The sequence below is a fragment of the Heptranchias perlo genome, chromosome 32, assembly GCF_035084215.1.
Source record: "Heptranchias perlo isolate sHepPer1 chromosome 32, sHepPer1.hap1, whole genome shotgun sequence".
In the NCBI taxonomy this organism is placed as follows: Eukaryota; Metazoa; Chordata; class Chondrichthyes; order Hexanchiformes; family Hexanchidae; genus Heptranchias; species Heptranchias perlo.
Genome location: NC_090356.1, coordinates 10,631,295 through 10,640,181, shown reverse-complemented (window position 1 = coordinate 10,640,181; position 8,887 = coordinate 10,631,295).

The window sequence follows — 8,887 nt, the reverse complement described above, 5'->3', positions numbered from 1 at the left end:
AGAAATAGGAGCAGGAGTAAGCCATACAGCCCCTCGAGCCTGCTCCACCATTCAATAAGATCATGGCTGATCTTCAACCTCAACTCCATTTTCCCACCCGATCCCCCATATCTCTTGATTCCCTTAGAGTCCAAAAATCTATCGACCTCAGCCTTGAATATACTCAACGACTGAGCATCCACAGCCCTCTGGGGTAGAAAATTCCAAAGATTCACAACCCTCCGAGTGAAGAAATTTTTCCTCATCTCAGTCGTAAATGGCCAACCCCTTATCCTGAGACTGTGCCTCCTAGTTCTAGACTCTCCAGCCAGGGAAACAACCTCTCAGCATCTATCCTGTCAAGCCCTCTCAGAATCTTATACGTTACAATGAGATCACCTTTCATTCTTCTAAACTCTAGAGAGTATAGGCCCATTCTACTCAATCTCTTCTCTTAGGACAACGCTCTCATCCCAGGAATCAATCTAGTGAACCTTCATTGCACCGCCTCTAAGTCAGGTATATCCTTCATTCGGTCGGGAGACCAAAACTGTACACAGTACTCCAGGTGTGGTCTCACCAAAGTCCTGTATGAATACCTTTTGAAAATCCAAATATAACATCGACTGGTTCCCCTTTATCCACCTTGCTGGTTACATCCTCAAAAAACTCTAATAGATTTGTTGAACACGATTTCCCTTTTATAAAACCATGTTGATTCTGCTATTATGACTTTCTAAGTGGCCTGTTACCACGTCCTTAATAATGGATTCCAGCATTTTCCTGACGACTGATGTCGGGCTAACTGGCCTGTTGTTCCCTGTTTTCTCTCTCCCTCTTTTCTTGAATAGCGGTGTTGCATTTGCTACCTTCCAATCCGCTGGGACCGTTCTAGAATCTCGGGAATTTTGGAAGACCACAACCAATGCATCCACTATCTCTGCAACCACCTCTTCTAGAACCCTAAGATGTAGGCCATCAGGTCCAGGAGATTTGTCGCCTTTTAGTCCCATTAATTTCTCCAATACTTTTTCTTTAATAATATTAATTACTTTAGGTTCCTCACTCTCATTAGACCCTTGGTTCCCCACTATTTCTGGTATGTTTTTTGTGTCTTCTACTGTGAAGACAGATACAAAATATTTGTTTAATGTCGCTGCCATTTCCTTTTTCCCCATTATAATTTCTCCTGTCTCAGGCTCTAAGGGACCCATGTTTACTTTTTCTACTCTCTTCCTTTTTACATACTTGTAGAAGCTCTTACAATCAGTTTTTATATTTCTTACTACTTTACTCTCATATAATATTTTCTCTCTCTTTATCAATTTTTTGGTCATCCTTTGCTGGTTTCTAAAACTTTCCCAATCCTCGGGCTTACTACTCTTCTTGGCAACATTATAAGCCTCTTCTTTTAATCTAATACTATCCTTATCTTCTTTAGTTAGCCACAGGTGGATCACTTTTCCCGTAGAGTTTTTATTTCTCAATGGAAAGTATATTCGTTGAGGATTATGAAATATTTCTTCAAATGTTCGCCATTGCTTATCTACCGTCATATCTTTTAATCTAATTTCCCAATCTACCTTAGCCAACTAGCCCCTCATACCTATGTAATTAGCTTTATTTAAGTTTATCGTTGCTGGGTCACAATCCTGGAACTCCCTACCTAACAACACTGCGGGAGAACCTTCACCACACGGACTGCAACAGTTCAAGAAGGTGTTTCACCACCACCTTCTCAAGGACAATGAGGGATGGGCAATGAATGCCGGCCATGCCAGCGACGCCCACACCCCGTGAATGAATAAAAGAAAAATTTGAGTTTAAGACTCTAGTTTTAGACTTAAGTACATCACTCTTGAACTCAATGTGAAATTCTATCATATTATGATCACCCTTCTCCAGAGGATCCCTTACGATGAGATTACTAATTAACCCTGTCTCATTACACAAGACAAGATCGAAAATAGCCTGTTCCCTGGTTGGTTCCAAGACGTATTGTTCTAGGAAACTGTCTCAAATGCATTCCATGAACTTGTCCTCCAAACTACTTTTGCCAATTTGATTTGCCCAGACTAAATAAAGATTAAAGTCCCCCACGATTCTTGCATTACCTTTGTTACAAGCTACTCTTATTTCTTGATTAATACTCTAACAGTGTAACCACTGTTGGGGGGCCTATAAAACTACTTCCACCAGTGTTTCCTGCCCCTTATTATTTCTTATCTCCACCCATACTGATTCTACTTCCTGATCTTCCGAGCCAAGATCCTTTCTCACTACTGTCCTTATGTCATCCTTTATTATCAGGGCTACCCCCCACCCCTCATTTTCCATTTTGTCTGTCTTTTCGAAAAATCAAGTACCCTGGAATATTTAGTTCGCAACCTTGGTCACCCTGCAACCACGTCTCGGTAATGGCGACTAGATCAAACCCATTTATCTCCATTTGTGGCATTAATTTGTTTATCTTGTTACGAATGCTTCGTGCATTCAGATAAAGTGCCTTTAATTTTAACTCTTTACTATCTACAGCACTAGTTATTCGATTCGCCAGGACACTGGTCCCAGCCCTGTTTAAGTGGAGCCCGTCTCACTTATTAAAGGTAATAATTCAGTCTACTTGAATTATGACCTTTAAAACCTGGTTTGAATTAATGATAATAGCTGAAATTTGAAGACTGTATTTTGACAAAAAATTATTTGGAATTGATCGTTACTTATTGAAAGTATTACCTTTGTGGATTGGGAAGTATTTATAATACGTCAGATCAATACATAACTGTATGTCTTTGTAAACTACTGTGCGAACAGTACTGTCCCATGAGAGGGGAGCCAAAGTATATCTGCAGATTATTTTTAATAAAATGTACGATTTTTTTAATAAAGTGCAGATGCTGCAAACTACTCAATCAATCAGAACAGTTATCAGCCTTATTACAGCTGAAGTTCTTTGTTCTCTGAAGTCATTCATCAACGACGAATGAATCAATTTGTCAATTACATGCCCGTGGAAATATGATTGATAACTTCAGGAAAACAGTAACTCAATCAAGCTTACAATTCATTCTTTGCAAGAAAGTGCAGCATTTAAGAGGAAAGCAGTCAGTCCTGCTGGGACACTTACTGCTCTCCTGAGGAGTTTCTCCAGAAGTGGAAAGCTGAAGTCAGCTCCGTGAATCAGTGATTCCATGTAGCATCTGACTGTTTACACAACAGAAACCTTGACAACGTCCAGAGCCAAGCTTTGAACTTTCTGCAGTGCTTCTCAGTACTGAAGGACCGTCTCAACTTTCAGAAGGCACACCATTTTTCCATCCGAGCAGAAACACTGACTATACATTTTTAGTGATTAACGTTGTAAAGTGAAATTGACAGCAAGTACAGAAACAGAACTCCGCACATTGGTAGCATGCCTGTTAACATTTTTTAAATGACTGCGTCATTTCAAAAGTTTGCCTGAAGATACTAGGAGAACAACTGACTCTTTAAGCCACCAGTCTAGATGTATGCATTGTAAAACAATATCTGTGCTGTACAGTATTTGCCTAATATATTTGTATCTATAAGTCTTATAATTGTAAATAAATCTAATTAGTAGTTTTAGCCTGCATGAAATGTGTCTAACGTTTAATATTTTCTGCCTTCTGGACTGACTAGAGATATAGTCAGAATCCTCCTTGAATTTCAGTGTACAGTATTACTGCTGAATGGGGTAATTTGTACTTCTGGGCTACGCATCCCAAGGTATACATTTCTGTTTCTTGAGGGACTGAGCTTTCTCAAGGCCAATCTAGTATAACTGTTGAAAGAGAAACAGGGGTCAATTTTGAGTGCCCTCAGCTGGCGTTAACGAGGCCTCAATTTTGGGTTGGTAGCCTTATCGCCCCGTTAACACTGGCGATGCGGCCGGCGCTATTTTAAAAAGGGCTTACCGTCGGGTATCTAAAGTTCCAGTCTGATTCAGGCGATATGCCCCTTTTAATTTTGAAATCGGGATCCTATGACGTAAATGGGACTCTTGATTGCTATTTTAGGTAGGAACTGGTCGGAGTTTGCATTGTGCAGGTTCTGATCAGCTCCATGGGCGACAGAAGAGAAGAGGCCAAACAAAGGTAGGTCTTGAATTATTTTTGTGAGTCCAGAGGTGCTTCTCCAGGGCCCCCCGTAGAGACTTAATCTCCTGGCAGCAGCTCTGGCCTGTTTTCCTGTGCTGAATTTGGCGAACTATGTCAGGACGCCTCATTGGCGGCCTACAGCTCGCCTGGTCGATTGGAGCCTCAAAATCGCAGGGGGCCTCTTTGCCGTCGGAATGGACGGCCGACCAGTGCATTCGGTCAATCCACTGCCCAAAAGTGAAAATCCACCCCCCAGTGTTTAAAAAGCCCAAACTAGAAAGCGCATATGTTAGGAATTTTTATTTCACTTTTGATTTGTGTGGTAAAATGCTGCTATGGCCTTCAGATGACACGTACCGTAAATCAGCAGGATTTATAGAATTTTACACCACGGAAACGGGCCATTTGGCTCAACTGGTCTATGCCAGTGTTTGAGTTCCACGTGAGCCTCCTACTTCATCTCACCCTATCAACATATCCTTCTATTCCTTTCTCCCCCAATAGCATATTGCCATATTAGGTATTGGTGAAGTTTTATGATGAGATCCAGAACATACATTTGATGCAGACTGATTGATTGTCTTTACCAGAACCTAAAGGCCTGAAAGCAACTTTGAATATTCAGACAGGGTAATACTTCATTTATAGATCAAAACCACTTTTTAAACTCACTCTGTATAATTGTAATTTCACTACTCCTCCTCTTAGAACTGCCCCTTTTCAAGGACTGGATTGTTTCCACCAGCCAGAGAGAGAGAAGGGGGCAGTAACTACCATTTGCCCAACTGACCTCCCACTTCCCGTTCTCTGCTTCAGTTCTCGCCTCTCCTATCTGCACCGCAATGGTACCTGTTTCCAGAACCTTTACCAGCTCCTCCACCCAATGTTATAAAACCTGAGCAAATTAAAAAATATTTGTATAATTTTAAATACGGAGTAGGCATAGCCATTTACACAACAGTGGTAACACGCTGAAAATGAACAACTCTCTGTACTCGGTTGTTGAGTTTCCAGTTTTTTTAAAATATAGTGTTGTTGAGGATGAGCCAGTTTTGCTTGAAAATAATATGATGTTGGCTGCATTTCCATACAGTCGCCAGTCAATGTTGACTTAACGTTATAGACACAAGGACTGATTCATATAAAACAATGAGTAATAAGGGGTAAGTTTCATTCGGATGATGTAACGTCAGACATTTCTTTTTACATTAAAAAAGACAAATCCTGGGGTTTTATCGATGAAGCCATTTCACGGGCAAAGATTAGCTTCTGGTTATCGAAATGAAAAGCGTGGATTGTATTAAGATTTCATTTTAAACAGCACTTTAAAATAAATTAATGTAAAGACCTTACCGTTTCTTACAATTTATTTTTGTGTCCTTCAGTTTTTTTTCCCTTTCTTTCTCTGAAGACACTGAATCACGGCGGGTTATAGTTCCATTGGCAGGGTCAGCTCTCCAGGACATCGCCCAAATGGGGATTCTTCATGTGAGAGCATAGGCAGTGGGGTAAATATTTGTCTTCACCACCTGAGAAGTAATCTGGTGGAGACAATCCCCTCTCTGTTGTAGAACCCACCCAATTTTCACTCCATCAATTCAACGGTCATCAAGAAGTGGCTAATTTCCCCCTATCCTGAAATAGCTCCAGAGGGGGAGATTGAACAGTTTGGGCAGGGGAATGGATGAGAGTCCTTGCTACATTGTCTTGGTACAGTGAAGGATTGGGTCAATGTCCTTTACCAGGCTGTTGTTTACTCAGCCCCTCCCTTGGGAGTGGTGGGGTTGCATTGCGACGTAGACCTCCAGAGAGGCCTGGTGTTTCTCCAGCTCTGTTTCTAACTGGTTTATATCTTACAAGGAGTGCAGTTTTCCGTAGCAGGGGATGCACTATTTCACTGTCAACAGTGAGTCTTGCACCACGTTACATGTTGTGGGGTCTTTCTGCAGTGAGCACAACCAACAGTCAAGTGATCGGTTCTGCAAAAGTAATCATGCGATTTTCAAATACCAAAGAATATAAAATAGAATTAAAGGAGCACATGGAGTACTTGAGGGATTGTTATTTCTTTTGGCCCTAGAAGAAAGAAGCAAGCTCTCACTCTCAACAGACACTGGAGGATAATATGCTAACCTTGAAGTCAGTTGACAAATAACCAGTTGCACATGGTTTGTGAGGGCTGACGATTATGAGATTGGAAATAAAGTGGGCCACCTACTTTTTCTGCACTCTGCAAACAATATGTTAACAGAGGAATCTTCAGGGTGGCTCTCTGAGCTGGCCTGTGATCTTCAATCGGAAATTCCAACAGTTCTACACTACCCTCTACAGGTCAGAGTCAAATTCCTTCAAGACCAACATCCAAAATTATTTGGGCAGTCCCTCCAATAGGGGAAGACTATTTTTCTTACACAGAGCTCAGATTAGAAGCATCTTTTAATCGACTGGTTTTATTCCAGGAAGGCAAGCCCCAAACCCAAAATAATCATCCCATTCACTTACATTGAAAGATTGTCCTGACTCAGATCTTATAATCCTTCAAGTCATTTAACATACCCTAAACATGTATAACCAACATCACTTAAACAGATTATCTGGTCATTATCACATCGCTGTTTGTAGGGCCTTGCTGTGCGCAAATTGGCTGTCACGTTTGCCTATATTACAACAGTGACTACATTTCAAAAAGTACTTAGAACATAAGAACATAAGAAATAGGAGCAGGAGTAGGCCAATCGGCCCCTCGAGCCTGCTCCACCATTCAATAAGATCATGGCTGATCTGATCCTAACCTCAAATCTAAATTCATGTCCAATTTCCTGCCCGCTCCCCAGAACCCCTAATTCCCTTCTAGGAAACTGTCTATTTCTGTTTTAAATTTATTTAATGATGTAGCTTCCACAGCTTCCTGGGGCAGCAAATTCCACAGACCTACTACCCACTGAGTGAAGAAGTTTCTCCTCATCTCAGTTTTGAAAGAGCAGCCCCTTATTCTAAGATTATGCCCCCTCGTTCTAGTTTCACCCATCCTTGGGAACATCCTTACCGCATCCACCCGATCAAGCCCCTTCACAATCTTATATGTTTCAATAAGATCGCCTCTCATTCTTCTGAACTCCAATGAGTAGAGTCCCAATCTACTCAACCTCTCCTCATATGTCCGCCCCCTCATCCCCGGGATTAGCCGAGTGAACCTTCTTTGTACTGCCTCGAGAGTTCATTGGCTGTAAAGTGCTTTGGGACGTCCTGAGGTTGTGAACGGCGCTATATAATTACAAGTCTTTCTTTCTTTTGGGATCTTTATTTTCTTGATTCACAATAAAGACAAAGATGCTCGTCAATGTGCCTCTTACAGACTGGTATCTACGTTGTATCGTGACTCTAAGATACTGGTAAATTTTCTGCCATAGAACTAACTTTTTGCCAGGGCAATCCTAATTCCACTGTCCTGCATTTTTGCAGTATTTTCATCTGCTTCAAATATTTATCAACTTTGCCCTTAAAAGATGCAGTGATCTTTGCATCAATTACTTCCCATGGCAAAGCGTTCCATGCTACAGTAAACTTTTGCATAAAGAAATGTCTCCTTATTGTCTTAGGGACAATTTTAAATGGGTAAGCCCTGGTCACTGACCCCCAACTAGTGGAAAAAATAGTCTTTTCCTATTCACCCTGTCAAAAGCCGCCACAATTTTAAAAACCTGCATTAAATCCTCTCTTAACCTTCCCTGATCCATCAGCAGTCCCTGTCTCTCAAGTCTCTCCTCAGAACAATAGTTTCCCGTCTGCGGCTTCATCCTGGGGAATCCACACTGCATGTGCTCAATGGCTAAGGCCTTGTGCCTTAACAAGCTGGTCACTAAATTGGTCCACCCAGGTCAAATGGGTTTCATCTATGGGGAGAGAGGAACACTCTTGTAATAATGTCTGATGTTTGGTGTAGCACCGACGTAGAATATTAAGCACCAACATGTAGACCCATTAGGTAGTAGGATGCATGTTCACTGCACAGGGTGAATGTACCAATTCGTTCTGCCACTTGACTCCTTTATTTCTCCACACAGTATTTTTGCAATCTTCTTCTCAAGTTTTATTTCTCATCAGGTGAAGGATGTCAGCGCTGGGGAATGGAACACCTTTTCCACTTTTATCACCCGGTGTCGGTGCCAAGTACTGCCAGCTCAGGTGCTAGCAGTATGATCTGGAATGCACTGCCTGAAAGGGTGGTGAAAGCAGATTCAATCGTAACTTTCAAAACAGAATTAGATATATAATGGAAGCGGAAAAAATTGCAGGGCTATGGGGAAAGAGCTGGGGAGTGAGACTGATTGGATAGCTCTTTCAAAGACCCGGCACAGACACGATGGGCTGAATGGCCTTCTTCTGTGCTCTATGATTCTATGAGGCACAGAGTAAAGTTCTTTCTGTTCTCTCCCTACAGTAAGTGTTATCATTCAGATTATTGAAAGGCATGGCTGGTGGATTTTCCATTGATTTTCACAAAAACTCTGCCTGTACATCATCTAACAGAATAACACAAGTAAGTCTGGCAGTGAAAAAACAAAGGCATCCAATTAGAATTTTATTTGTAGCCCCAAGGGGCCATGGTGCATACTGTGGGGCCAATGAAGATATAAAATGGACTCCCTTGCTTTAAAGCATGTTAAATATTCATAGTTGCAACTTTAAAAGCTCAAAACATTCTTCCATGATGTTCACGTTTTTGTGCAGTTTTATCATATAGGCCTTCAGCTTATCTGAATTGCAACTTCAGTTAAACAAAACGTTGC